This window comes from Sander lucioperca, chromosome 2, assembly GCF_008315115.2.
Source record: "Sander lucioperca isolate FBNREF2018 chromosome 2, SLUC_FBN_1.2, whole genome shotgun sequence".
In the NCBI taxonomy this organism is placed as follows: Eukaryota; Metazoa; Chordata; class Actinopteri; order Perciformes; family Percidae; genus Sander; species Sander lucioperca.
The window spans coordinates 39,183,337-39,195,385 of NC_050174.1; the positions used below are offsets into that span (position 1 = coordinate 39,183,337).

At 40.5% G+C, this 12,049-nt stretch overlaps 1 long non-coding RNA gene across 3 annotated transcripts in view; it reads right to left on the bottom strand.

The window, feature by feature from the left end:
* Nucleotides 1-5,742: 5,742 nt before the first annotated feature.
* The window catches only part of LOC116054457, an 87,561-nt gene continuing 81,254 nt past the window's right edge, over nucleotides 5,743-12,049 (bottom strand). For 2 of the 3 annotated variants that reach the window (XR_004896308.1, XR_004106073.2), the window contains one exon: nucleotides 10,444-10,618. This is a non-coding gene — a long non-coding RNA (uncharacterized LOC116054457). Of the gene's footprint in view, nucleotides 6,087-10,443; nucleotides 10,619-12,049 lie in introns of those variants that run through there. The other variant, XR_004896307.1, reaches the window with a different exon arrangement.

The following is a 12,049-nucleotide window of genomic DNA, read 5'->3' on the forward strand; positions in this document are numbered from 1 at the left end:
CAATTTATAAACATTACAAAACTGAATGTTTTATGCCTTCCTCTTGAACTTGCTCTGTTACTGTCTTAAATTAAACAGATCCTTTCTTTTTATTTCTCTCGTTTTGCTCCTCTCTGTCTCACGCAGAAGACATCATGTACTCTATTACCTACATGCACCCTGTTCTCTGTATCAGTGTCATAGACTGATGTGAGCCTAAAGACATGACAAGGCCCCTGTTTAAGGTCAGCTACACATTAGATTTTGGGGTCAGGATAAGAGGCTTTGATCGGTGCTACCATGCTGGGTTCATGATCTGTGGAGGCGGGAGGATAGCGCGTGTGTGTGTGTGTGTGTGTGTGTGTGGTCATAGCTATAGAGTGAGAGTATATGAGGCAGGAGGGCCTCACCCAGCCCATTAGATGTGCGCACTGGCCTGTGAGATGTTGTATCACTTTAATTAGCGGGGGGCTGTGGGCCACGGCAGCGCGAGGAGATGGGGAGAAGGTTGATTGTGTTTTAGTCATTGCCTAAAGCCACGGATCCCCCCTCGCCCTCACCCTCTTCACCCCAACCCCTCTAACCCCCTCCTCCCCACCCGCATGTAAAAAGTTTGTCAGGCTGATGACAAGATGGCTGTTTTGTTTTGATGGCAGCACATCTTCTTTTTTATGTGGGAAACAGTTGTTGTTAGTCTTGTGGTTGGGACAATTATATGTTTTTATTCTAATATTTTAATTTACATTGCCATTAAAATATCCCTTCTTCCTTTTAACCTCACAACATATTCTTTAATTGCTGCCACATTTCCATATTAGCAGATCAGTAAGAGCATTCATTTAGCCATTCTGCCTCTGGCCTCATCTGAATTTGAGAAAACTGGGCAGAACTTAAACGCCGTCACACCATCTGAATAAATTGCAAAATAATGAAAATTTTCGATAACTATGGTGAATCAGAGCACGCTGAATGCACCCTGGCAACGAGCCAGCCCCCGCAGACGGTCAGAGATGGAGCCATAGAGAGCAGGAATGGGGATTCTGGGTAATTGGAGTCATTGTCCTATTGTAGAAGCTAATGAAGTGATGCAACTGAGAGGATGATTATTTGCGATTGTCTTTAAAGTAATTCAGCAGCTTGTAGCATTAGACATTTGATATGAATAACAATAATTACGTGAAAACATGAGATTTGTTGCAAAATGACGCATCCACCAGTTTGAAAAATTAAATCAAGCAGAAAATGAAAACAAATTCTCAGAATTCTGATGGATAATACTAAAGGTACGTATTCAGTGCACCCTGGCACCAAGCTCATTTATCTTGCAGAAATTACTACAAACTGCATGTAAGGATTTTCTCCCCACATTTTGTTGTTTTTCTAAATTGTATTCCTACATTCTGAATTGTTAAAAAAAAGGGACAACTGAAGCACAAAATGAGGAATTGCGATTGTTTTTAAAGTGATAGTATTGCATAAACTTGGATAACTGGTTGTCAAAATGTATGTTGTGGAAATAATAAATAAAACATCCAATAAAAAGATTTCATCTTATTTTACTTTTTAGTATTTTTTTCTGCATGCACCTTTAACACCAAGCTTAGTATAGTAAACTACTTACTTCCCCCAAACAACAAAACCAGCTTTCATTATAAAATGACTGAGTCCTTACCCTGGCAGTAACACGCTGTAATACATGTTGCAATGATTTCCTGTCAGTTTAAAAAAACACACGTACACACCAGAAAATAGTAAAGATTGATGTCAGAGGTGAAAACCACTGGACAATAGTCTCCTAATGGCTAGTGTCACATCCCATGTTTCTCTCTCTGTTAAGGCTGAGGTGCAGGGATGCGGGATTGGATGGGAAATGGGAGTTGGGAGAAGGGGGGGGGGTTGATGATGGGCGGTGCTGGGGCTCTTTATTGCAGCCATAAAAGTTTACACGACCGCCATCTCTTACAATCCATATTGACAGGAGTTTTCAGAGAAAAGCTTCCCAAAGCGCAGGAAAGGAAAAAAAAGAGCTCATCTTCCAGCCTTAGGTGCATCATACCCTCGTAATAGGCCAAGGAAAATATAGACTTATGGAAAATGAAATGAGGCATGAATGACCATAAGCGTGAAGACAATTACACCCTTCGGAAATCGTATATTTGTGAAGATAATTTCTAGAGGAGTCTGCGTGCTCGGAACCGGTGGGGTTACAGTACCTTCTCTATGCTTGAACTCTCCTTGAACTTGGGATAAGCGTCTCTGGAGTAGGACGTGGCTATCTGCCCCTGCATCTGGTTATTTTAGCTCCAATTTGCTGCCTAATGCCACAATTACCCTGATCTATGGCTCAAGTCACCCCATTAATGGCTCAGTGTCAAAATCAGCACATTTGCAGACGCAAGGGCCTGAGAGGAAGTCCTGACTTTGCTCCACTGATGGCTTGATTGATTTGGGAACTACTTTTCTGTTATGTGACTGGCCAGATGATGAAAAGTTAAGGGCAAACCAAATAACTCGACTGATAAAACTGAAATAAAAGTCTATACAGTCTCCTTTACAAACGTCATAATGTTTGTAATAATGGCCTAATGTATTAGACTGATGGTGGTTAATACAACTATAAAACTAAGTGGAGAATGAGGTGAAAACCTGAATCAATTCTTTACTATCTCTTCCTCTATTTGCTCCTTTACTGTCTGAAATTAAACTGTTTTTTTTACTCATTCAATTAGGTATTTTTTACTGTTTTTTTTTTTATTGCTCTTCATCATAAATCATAATTTAAAAGGTCACAGGGATGTTTGTCTACAACTGTCATGCACTGCTTTCTATTGGTTACTTGTGATTAGTGAGGAAGGATTCTGAATATGATTACAAGAAAATAACAACATTACAATATAGCTTCACAAAGCTGTGATGCTAACACACCAGAAAACAACATGTCACGGATATAACCCTAACGCTAGTTACATTAGAGTGAACTGTGTTTTTGTGATTTGGAATTGAAATGACATCTTACTGTTTTGTATACAGTATGTCTACATGTTGCAAGATTGCATATAATCATTATTTTCACCACATGCAAATGGTTACAGAAAGATGGCTGCCAGACATTGAAGATGTTACTTAAAAAATACGATAAAACAACAAGGTAAACAAGGTAAATGAATGAAAAACAAAACAAAAAAAACCTTCCATCTTCCAAGTGGATAGTTATTTAGCCATAAGCATTGACATGTTTACACCTGCAACTCACTAAAACATTGTTCACTGTGTTAATGTCCATAAAGCTTAGTAGACTCTCTGCAATCATGATCTGAATATGTCCCTTTGGATGAGAGTGTAGTGATAAGAGCCTAAAATGTAACATTACAATGTGAGATAACATGCTACTGTAATAACATGCTACGGAGGGGAGATGCTGCAGTGTGGAGAGAGTGACTCCACTTTGGCTGCCCAGAATCCCCTCTCAGCGATGAAAAGCAGCCCCCTGAAGTCCACTCCATCACGGTATGGCTTTCTGCCCTCGCTGTGGCGTGACTGGGACAAGGATGAGTGGCGGTAAAGGACAAACTCATGGACACCAGTTGGGCTCCCAGAACCAGCACACATTATTACCCCCAACAGAAGCCGAGTGAAGGCGGGAGCCAGGAGCCCGTCCCCGGCACAGCTTCGGTGGGAGATGCAAAAACAGATGGCCACCCCCAGCAAGACATTAGCAGCAGAGATTTGAAAACATCTTGAAGCCCCTGTCGCAACACAGGGACTATGGTCAGGAGGCTAATGTGAGGATAGTAAAACATCGGAGTAAATGGTAAAATGAGCTGCGATAAGAACAACAGCTGTCCGAAATTAGAAGGAACTGCATGCTACAATGCATTTATTTGGGTCTACAGTAACATTCAAAAGGCCATTGTCTGCCTGAGCATGTGGAACCTGCTGAGGCTTTACTTGGACCAAAGATGATGTTACTTAAATGGAACAAGCCAATCAAAACCGAGATCTACCCCTGCTGATAAATATATATGGAGGTCAATAATTAAAGAGCCCCTATTATACTCCTTTTCAGTGTCATATGTATACTCTTGCGATCAACGAGAATAGGTTTACATGCCTTGATGTTCAAAAAACACATTATGTTTCTCATACTGCCCAATGCTGCAGTGCCTCCACCTGAAACACTCTGTCTGAGCTCTTGGCCCGCCTTCTTGAAAAGCCCAGTCTGCTCTGATTGGTCTGCTGGCCCACTCTGTTGTGAATGGTCAACTAAATTCACACAAGCCACTGGACGGGCTGCGTTTGCTGATGCAGCACCTATGGGCAGCACATATGAAAAACTGGCCTGGCTTTCTCAATCAATGACATCATTAATTGAGGAATTTCAAACAGGAATGTGGGTGAGCCGTTTTTAGGCATTGTTGTCTGTGGGAGAGAGCGCTCCATTTGGAGTGACATTTGCTTTTTTGTACTTTATACATCTATTACATACTGAACACCAAAAACTATATAACACACTAAAGATGGGAAAAATCCAAAAAAGCATAATAGTGGCTCTTTAATGTCAAACCTAATATGTACTAAAACTGAACTCTGTAATCTGTAACATTATTCAAATTAAATGTGTAAAGGTGAACAAATCACTACTGGCCTGATGCAAACATCCAAACAAATACTGCAGCAGGAAGCGCACAACCCCCCCCCCCCTCCCCACCCCCCCCACAGAACCCAAGGTGACACATATCATTGTCTCCAGTCCGGCGGTTGTTCAGCGGGGGCAATATTTGTCGCAGCAGTGTCAAGAGACTTGTGAACAGAGGGTTTGGCTATTCCTGGACATATTCTCCACACCTGCGCCTGGAGTGCACTGGGTTGGCATTTCAAACTTTATCACCTGTCACACAAGAGACACCGGCTGCTCTGGAGAGCACTGCTCCCTGCAGCCACCACGCTGCCCCCCCCCCCCTCCCCTCCCTCCACTCGCGAGACATCACACCCGTCCTTGGAAGTCGTGCTTAGAAAGAGAAGACGAAGATTTCCCCAGTGGGAGGCTGCGGCCGCTGGCCAGCTGACGTCCATATTGTCTTCTGGCTCCTAATTGATTTGAGGGCTGTGAAATCATCTTGATCATGTAAAGCTAGAAGCTGCCTCTTTATATATCCATCCATATGTGCAAACCCCACTGCTGGACGCAATGTACAGGAAGTGACATATACAGTATAGCCCGACTACCCATGTCTACAACACACAACTTGTTGATATCATAACATCAATTTTTTATTTTTTTTTTTAATTCTATTTTATTACTTTGCCTCTAGAATCTTTCAAATGTTTACTGCTGTAATGACAAAATGTCCTCAAAGGGATAATTATCTAATCTGTTTCAATATTAACAGTTGAATCATCTTGGCTAAAAAGATAATGTGGTATTATCTTGATAATTACTGAAATAAAATCCAAAAATATCACTGAAATATATTTTAATGCCTTAAAAAACACTTAAGGGAAAATTATGAGAAACACTTTTTTTCTCTATGCTGTACATGAAAAAATGTGAAGAGATTGAACCTGACACATTAAATATGCAGTTTCTTTCATTTTCTCTTTTTTGTGTCCACTAACGAAACAGTGCTTTCTTAACCTTCTACCAAATTTTACAACATTAACGTCATGTTAAACTTTGAATCAACCCTGTTCTTCAGTCTAATTAATAATCTTCAGTTATTATGGTAATTAAAAATACAGCTCTGTGATAATATTGGAAATAGAAAATGCAGTTACTTTAATATCCAATCTGTGCTTCACAGTATGACTGAAGATGTGACTAAATACAAACAGATGGTAAGAAGGTGTCCTTACGGAAAGGTGAGGGAACTCAGTTTTTTCTGGATTTAGGGTTTATAGTAGCATTTTTGTTATTATTAGTAACAGGTTAATGTCAAGATTGGGGGGGGGGGGTTGTGGAAGTCCCCACAAGCATAGTAATTTAAATTTGTGTGTGTGTGTGGCAGTCTCCCAGGGACACAGTGATCAAGGTGACACGTCTCTCTGGTCTCCACAGGGGGTGTCTGGGCTCCAGAAGGCCATGGGTGTCACAGCAACAAAGCACCTCACTGGATGATGTCATACCACACACACACACACACACACACACACACACACACACACACACACACACACACACATACAGGGACTGATACCACCACTGGAGATTATAAAGGGTTAAGTCTACAGTTAAATTGTTATTAACTAGTGATGGTTTTGACTGAAGTCCTCTGTGGTAATTGTTATCGTGTGTGTTTGATTGCAACACAATGTGCAAGTGTTCATGTTAATGTGTCCAATGTCTGGGTCCTAAACGTTTTATTACACTGGCCACATGCCGACGTTAAAGCCAGGAGAAAACAGATAGCATGCCTAAAAACACACTTTGGGTCGCAGTTATAGTATGTGGCTAAAGGACAAGCTGTTATGTGGCTAATGTGGACAACTGCATTGATTAGAGTTCAAATTGATCTGCTCTACAAGACTCATATTTGACATTTAATGAATTACACATGAACTCTGAAACAGCTGACATTAAGTTTGGGCAATTAAAGCAAATTGTGTTCTAGTCAGGGTTAAAGCAGCTATAATTGATATTTTTTATAAAAAAACAATGTGACAAGGGTGCCCGGATAGCTCAGTTGGTAGAGTCAGGGCACCCATATTTAGAGGTTTACTGCTCGATGCAGCGGGCCCGGGTTCGACTCCGACCTGCGGCCCTTTGCTGCATGTCGTTCCCCCCTCTCTCTCCCCTTTCATGTCTTCAGCTGTCCTGTCAAAAATAAATGCTGAAAATGCCCAAAAAATAATCTTAAAAAAAAAAAAAAAAAAAAGTGACAATGTGAAAAGGGTGCTCGTAGTGATGAGCCTACAGAGGATTATCACCTGAAGCTGCAGCTCCTCTCAGCTTAACAGAGCTTTATGGTGAGTTTCAACTCATTGTTTAGCTGTCCGACCCACAACTTTACTGTTTGGGTCCACTCTCATCACTGTCATTGTGTTGTTTTTGGCTGCAGCAGGCAGCTGTTTTCAGATTTAAAAAAAGCTCCAAAAACCCACTGTACAATACCGTAGGTTACCATCAGTAACCTAAAACAACTTAAGTTGGTCATTTTTGTCAACTGTTTGGCAAATTAAGGATGATGAATCAAAGGCAGAAAATGTTGGTGGAAGAGAGCCACATGTATCTGATTTGCTTTAGTTTAATCTGAAGCAAATCAGTGATTCTACTCATTTAGTTCAGTTTCTTCTTATATTTCACTTCTGGTTTTTTCTTTTCTTCCACAAGCAAAAGACCATGAGTTGGCAGATTCCCAGTAGGTGTGGGAAAAAAAATCAATTCACGTATGTATCATGATGTTAATTGCGATGATGTTACCAATGATTCACCTAAATATTTTCTGTTTATGCGGTACCGCCGACGGCGACTACATGATATCAGTTTCCAGCAAAACAGACCGAACAGAAAATGCAGAAAATCGTGGCCGGGTTGGTTCAGTGGGTAGAGCAAGCACACATATAATGAGAGGTTTATGCCTCGACGCAGAGATCTATGGTTCGAATCCGACCTGTGATGATCTTCCCCCTTTCTCTTCCCTTTCTCACCTAGCTGTCAAAATTAAAGGCAGAAAAGCCCCAAAAAATTATCTTTAAAAAAAAAAAAAATGCAGAAAATCCACGTTATATACTTCTTTACAAATGAAATAAATGTCAGACTGACTGACATGTGATGTGCTTTACTTTTAGAAAACAATTAGTTTTTAGAAATGTCTCATGAAATATTAGAAGTGTCTCTAGAAGTGTATTATTCAACTTTTGTTTTCGTTAAAAAAGGAAAAGAAAATTGCAATACTCAATTCTATCGAATCGGAATACTTCTAGAATCACAACAAATGAAAATCGCGATACAATCGTGAAAGAATCGTAACGGGACAAAAACATATCGCCCAGTCCTAATTCCCAGTAGAGTGAAAATGGTACAGTAGGTTTGCTTGTTGTCAATGTCTGTCCATGACGTTTTTTAGATTGTGAATATAGGTTACTGACTAGATATTTCCTCTCACATAGACACTGGACTTGTCCATGGCCATCAGCCTGTCATCTTTGGGGTGTGTTCAATATTTAGTACGACATAAAGATCATCTTGTTTTGTTAGGATTCCTTATTCCACAGAGAGACACATTTGTTAGCTCCACAATACAGTAAGTCTTCAAAAGTAAAACTATAATCCACATGCACTGTAGAATGACTTGGGGAAAGACAGCAATGTCCTTTAAGATGAGGAGGAAGCTGAAGTGGGAGGGTCAAAGCCCCCCGCTGTTCTGGTGTTAGCGGCTATTACGATACAAGTACTGGTCATTATCTGTCCTACTCCACTATGCCCACTCAGTGTCTGCGTGTGATGTACGATCATCAAAAAGTGCACGCCGGGGGGGAATTAGGGAATGAAACATAATGTCAGCAATAACACAAAGGACCTTGGTTCAACATTTCAGCCTGTACTGTGTCTCTGCTACAGCCCAGAGCAGAGCCAACACTGGCCTGCTGCTACACTCTGACCCGCCCATCCACAGGCTCGGCTTCACTATCTGAGGTTTGAAAATGTGTTTGCTGCACAATAATACACCATGAGCTGCAAATCGTTCACTGTCCACAAACAAACATCTTTATGTGTGCTTAGGAGATGCATACTCAAATTAAGATGTTTTTTCCCCCTACATGAAAGACAAAAGATGGAGATATACGCACTGGATTACATTTATCTGATGCAATTTTACATTTTGTTTTAAATTCTAATATGGGGTAAAGGGGAATGGGCTACATTCAAAATACTCCCTTCTTTCATTGTTTAGATGCTTCAGTTCCAGTGAAGGTAAATCTTAATGCTACATCATACACACACACAAACACACTCTGTCCACATACGTTTGGCTATTAAAAGTAAGTAAGAAAATAATCAAGAAAATAATACACTAAATCACTAGTGTGGCTACATGATAAAATGTTTTAAAAACAAGAGTGTAACTACTTTTTCCACAGTGTAGGATGCATACACTGTGCTTGCACACACACACACACACACACACACACACACACACACACACACACACACACACACACACACACACACACACACACACACACACAGGTTTGTGGCACTATCTTTGTGGGGACCCGTCATTGACATAATGCATCCCCTAGCCCCTTACCCTAACCTTAACCATCACAACTAAATGCCTAAACTTAACCCTTACCCTCACCCTAACCATAACCTAATTATATCCCTAATCCTAAAACCAAGTCTTAACCCTCAAACAGCCCTTTAAACTTGTGGGGTCCAGCATTTTGGCCCCACAAAACTGTCGGGACCCCACAAGTATACTGGACTCCCGGTTTTTGACCCCACGAATATAGTTACACAAGCACACACACACACACACACACACACACACACACACACACACACACAAACCTAATTATAAAACAAAACCTTTTTAACTCTATTCAGATAAAACATTTTAAACATTCAGTTTTATTATAATGAAGGATGGAAGAATTTGATGATCTGGTTTTATCACTTCTGTTATCTGCAGAATCATAACTGAGCAACGATAATTTGGTTTTCTTCATTTTAATCAGTTACACGCAAATCGTAAGGTGTGAGTGTGTCTCTTGCATCTGGAGTCCTGCAAGTGTCATGTTACTGTGCTGTGTGTTATGTGCTGCTCCTACTGTTTTATCTGTTACTCACTGGGAGCGAGTAAATCAAAATAAACTTTAACAGACATATGTCTGCAGTCATTCGTACATCGAGGTATCTGAAAGTCAGTGAAAGCAGACTGTGAGACCTTTAAAGCTAATTTTCTCTGAAGTTTTAGTTTCAGGCAAACTTTATAACTGAACCAACTAAATATAGTTAATATAAACACAAAACCTCTAGGGCCATTGTTTTGTTTACAGGAGCAAATGAATCCAACTCATTACTTATAACCCATTCTGGATTCATTCATAAGTCAAAATACTGCTCAAAGAAACCAGTTAATGCATCATCATTACGATTCGAAAAAATAAAGATTTTAACTATTTGTTTTGTGTTTTTCAGGCCTTGAATAAGCCCATTTCAGACATTTTTTTATTTATAAGGACCTGCAGATACCCTCTGCGCATACACACACACACACACACACACACACACAAGCACACATATGCTGCAATACACACACGCCAGTCGTTCGTCATCTTCACAGGTCACAGTCATGAAACCCTCCCCTACCAATACTAACACCCACACATTTTCACCCTCTGCTTTTCCAAGTTCTTACACTTGCACGTGCACACACAGACACACAGACACACACAGACACACACACACACACACACACACACACACACACACACACACCTCCTCAACCACACTGCTTGAGCCACTTGCCTGCCAGGGAGACAAGATGGCCCTCCAGCCCTCCAGCCAATCAGACAGCTTGGCTCGCACAGGAGATCACAGGCCAGCTGATCCAGCCTCCCGACTTCTTTCTTCGTCTGCTCTTCTGGAAACTTTTGGACGCGAGCACAACATCACTGATCAAGCTTCATGGGTCTGCTGGACAGTGAGAGAGAGAGAGAGAGAGAGAGAGAGAGAGAGAGAGAAAGAGAGAGAGAATTTTGGATGTGTGGTGTGAGATCAGATAGTGTGATTATGTGGGACTAATTTCACATTGAGTGAACAGTTAGGACAGTGTGCATCTTCCTACTGCATGTGCTTGTATTTAAAGGAATAGGACATGTTGGGAAGTCTTTCCTTTAGAAACTGAAAGTTAAATGAAAAGATCCATATCAATTGCATCTCTGTGATTTCAGTAAAAAGGTAACTCCGGCCTAGCTCATTTTAAGGTCCCTTCTTTCAACTCCAAAGCTGTCTCATTTACAATTTGTATCTGCATCTTCAAATAACAATATACAGTCAATTCTCAAATAAAAGGTGGTATTCAAATAATGGTCAAGTTTTAAATAAAGGCTGGTTACTAATAAAGGCTTCAAATGGGAAAAGAATGTAAAGGAAATGAAAAGGAAATGTGTTACATTGACGGTAGCTTAAAAATGATTAAAAAAAAGGACCCAGCTAAGTTCAATTCAATTCAATTAAATTTTATTTATAGTATCAAATCATAACAAGAGTTATCTCGAGACACTTTACAGATAGAGTAGGTTTAGACCACACTCTGTGTTTCACTTCTAAGTGAAAACAACTGGAAATAATGAGAGAATAAAACCAGTATTTCTGTTAAAAGAGAAACTCAATGGTGTGTATGACATGACTCTGTTGTTGTACAGATTCAATACTGTAAGTGCTGCCGAAACGTCAATTATACTGACGTTATCAACACAACAGATAGAGGAAGTAATGACTTTGTATTACAACAGCATAAACAACAATTTACAATGGGTGCACAGGAAAAAAAAGGGGAGCTTCCTACTAAAATATATACCAGGAAAAAAAACGGACATTTTGGACAGTTAGCTTATTTATTGGAGATATATTGCTGACTAGTCTCGCATTGCCAGACCTCCCCAACTCTACAGCGCTGTGTTAGCGCTGGAGTATGGTCTGGCGCACCACCTATCTTTTCTGGGATAGGGGGAAAAACACTCTGGCTTGTTTGGGCTTCTTTAAACCAATCAAAACCGCCCTCAGCTGCGACGGTGTCCTTGCAAAACACAGGGACATTACACGCCAGATGTTAGGCTGTGTCTTAGCAATGTACATCCGTTAAGCCAGACTAATTGCTGACCAACAACACCTGGACCCAGTGACCCCACAAAGCATCTCTGCTTTAAATACTTTCACAATTCTAAATCAAACTGAAAGGATTCTTGAATGTGCTGGTGGCTAACAAGACACAACATAAAAAACATTGACAATTTTCTATTAGAGATGTATTGGTGGAAGAATCAACCCAGAATACAACCCTGCACATTTTGCAAAACCTTTGCTCTAGCGGAAAGGCGCCCTCCAACCGTTTTGTGCCATAAA